Below are 3,064 nucleotides of genomic sequence, written 5' to 3' on the forward strand. Positions count from 1 at the left end.
GGGGACATTTAGGATCCACACCATAGGATGGACTGCAGTGTAGCATGGGACAATAAATATGAGTAGGGGAGAAGCTCTGTCTGAGATCCTTGTTTTATTTCCTCTTAATACATACTTATCAGGGGGGCTGCTGGATTACATGGTATCTCCATTTTTCTTTGTTTGAGGAAAACTCCTATTGTTTTCCACAAGGTCTGCACCAATTCACATGCTCATAAACATGTACAAAATCCTTTTTTCTTAATACCCTTGCCACCATTTTTGATGTCTTATAAATAGCATACAATCATTCTTTTCAAAGAAAATGTTTTATTTTATGAAAATAAAGTTCAGATAGACAAGGAGTCAGCAACATTCCCATGGTAATTATCCCTCAAAATAGCCAACTAAATTAAACACTGCATTATAGGAAAAGATTAACAATTTTTTTTTGTTTTTGGTTTTTTGGTTTGGTTTTGGATTTTAGTTTTCTTTGTGTGTTTGTTTGTTTGTTGAGACAGGGTTTCAATATGTAGTTCAGGCTGGCCTTGAACTCACTGTATAGCTCAGGTTGGCCTCAAACATAAGGTGATCTTCCTGCCTCAGCCTTGAGAGTCTGGGATTAGATGGGTGAGACACCATACCTGATAACCAAGTTTAAATGATAAGAATAATATATAGTTTAAAGAATTACTACACAATGATAAAAATAGTTTTAAAACTTTTAAAATAGCATATCATAAGTGTGTTTCAAACCCATTAGTGTATGGTTTAAATATGACCCATGGCCTCTTCCTGTATAATTTCTCCCTCTCTGGGAGGCTAATATGGAATTTTGGATATAGTAAAGGAAGATTTCCATTGCTAAAGAAGAGCAGTTCTAATGCCCAATTACTATTCATGTTTGCTATTGCCCCATTGGCCAAAGCTAATAATTTATCTAAGTCAGAGTCAATGCTGAAAGGGAAAACAAAAGGCATGAGTACAAAAAGGAATGGTTATATTGGGGCCATTATTATGCATGCATAACATAATTTAAATACTATACTTATTAAAATATTTCTCAATGTTTGCATCCACTTTTCAATTTTTGTTCATAAAAACAGAACTGCAATACACAATGTGGTTTTTTTTGGTACCAGGGATCGAACTTGGGTCCTTGCACTTGCACAGCAGGTGGTGAAACCACTGAGCCAAATCCCTGGCCCAATACACAATATTTTGCAATACACTTATAGTACTATATACTAATTATATGTATTATTTATTGCTACAAAAGTTTTTCTCTGTATTTATACTTTTAACTATAGAAAGTAATTATTTAATAATAACTGCAAAATCTAATGTGTGATGTCTCTTCAATAGTGAATGTTAAAATAAATAGAATTTGAAACAGGCATCGACTTAGAACATACTATGTATCACATCTTCTTGTTTAGTTACAAACCTCTACCAGTTACAGTGAAGAGAAAGACTGACTTTGAGTAGAACACTGTTAATCAATCAACACAATGTTCGTAAATGGCAGAACATGAAAACCTTTAAGTTTAAATTTCATCATTAGCTTATATATACACGAGTATAAGATTGAATTAGTTTGTAATTATTTATGTATACTAATTAAACATAAAACAATAATGTCATACTCATTGTCTCAGGCTTTGAACAGTTTGGGTAGGAATTTTTGCAGTGCCCTGATGACATCTTTGTTCCAAAGGCTGTATATCATGGGATTGAACATTAGGGTCAGTCAAAATAGTGTAGAAAAGAGCAAGCAGCTTGTCTCTGCTTTCATACTGACTGGACATAGAATATAAATGAGTGATACTGGCAGATCCATAGAAGAAAATCACAACTATGAGGTGGGAGGAGCAGGTGGAGAAGGCTCTGGCCCTTCCTGTGTTTGAGGGCAACCTCAGTATTGTTGATATTATTCTGCTGTAGGATGCAAGGATCAACACAAAGGGCACAATGGCAATAAAGCCAGCAAGTGTGTAGATCATCAACTCATTCACGAAGATGTTCCCGCAGGCCAACTTGAGCACCAGAGGGATGTCACAGAGGAAGTGGTTGATGATATTAGATCCACAGAAGGGCAGAGTGAAAATCTACATTGTCTGCCCCATCTGGACTGGGAAGCTGAAAATCCAGGAGCCAGTGACCAGCTGTATATAGACATTGTGGTTCATGATCAGTGGGTACTGCAGAGGGTTACAGATGGCCACGTAATGGTCATAGGCCATTACAACAGGAGCAAGCACTCATGGACCCCAGCACAGGGAAGAAGCCCATCTGTGTGGCACAGGTAAAAAAAGAAATGGTTCCTTTCTGGGTCCAAAGATCCACAAGCATTCTCGGAAGAGTGACAGACACATAGCAGAGTTCTAGTAAAGAAAAATTACTGATAAAAAGTACATGGGAGTGTGAAGAGTGGGCTTTAGTCTTGTTATTAGGATGATAACTCCATTCCCCAACAGGATAATCATATAGATAACTAAAAATATTCCAAAGAGCAACCAGTACAAGTTGGGAATATTAGAAAAGCCCAAGGGAACAAATTCTGTCACTGTAGTGAGATACGTTTCAGTGACTTTCAATTTGCTTTCCTTTTGTAAATTTGTATTTCTTGACTTCATTGTTTTCCTCCTTGAAAACTGGATTAGAACACGAGTTTCAATCTTCATAAATTTTGTTACTTTGTTACTGAACCTTATTTTCTGTGATTCAGGGAGATTTGTTGTGAGACAATGACTATTAAAATTATCTGATAAAAAGAAAATAACTTTGATGACTAGTTTGACAGTGAACTCAAGTTAGATTTACATTCTATTCATATCAAAAAATTCATAGTTATGTATTGTATTCAGACTTGCAAAGCCAGAAAAGATATAAGCTTTGACCTCCAGGGAAATCATAAATGTCTCAGCTTCTTCTCTCCCCTTTTCTTAATCTCTAGACTGTGAGTAACTTCCATACTTGGCTTCTTTCTCTTTCTAAATGTTATTTACCCATTAAGTTTCAAATGTTGTATTTATTTTTTGTGAGAGGGGGCTTTTTAATTTCAATTACATATAGAATTTCAATT

The 3,064-nt window shown here is 35.6% G+C and overlaps 1 pseudogene; it reads right to left on the bottom strand.

Moving 5' to 3' along the window:
• Positions 1 to 1,633: 1,633 nt before the first annotated feature.
• LOC110347369 (olfactory receptor 10AG1-like) lies at positions 1,634 to 2,615 on the bottom strand (annotated as a pseudogene).
• Between the last annotated feature and the right edge of the window lie 449 nt (positions 2,616 to 3,064).

The sequence above is a fragment of the Heterocephalus glaber genome, unplaced genomic scaffold (assembly GCF_053883595.1).
Source record: "Heterocephalus glaber isolate CG9 unplaced genomic scaffold, H.glaber_assembly_v1.0 deba00000896, whole genome shotgun sequence".
Taxonomy (NCBI): Eukaryota; Metazoa; Chordata; class Mammalia; order Rodentia; family Bathyergidae; genus Heterocephalus; species Heterocephalus glaber.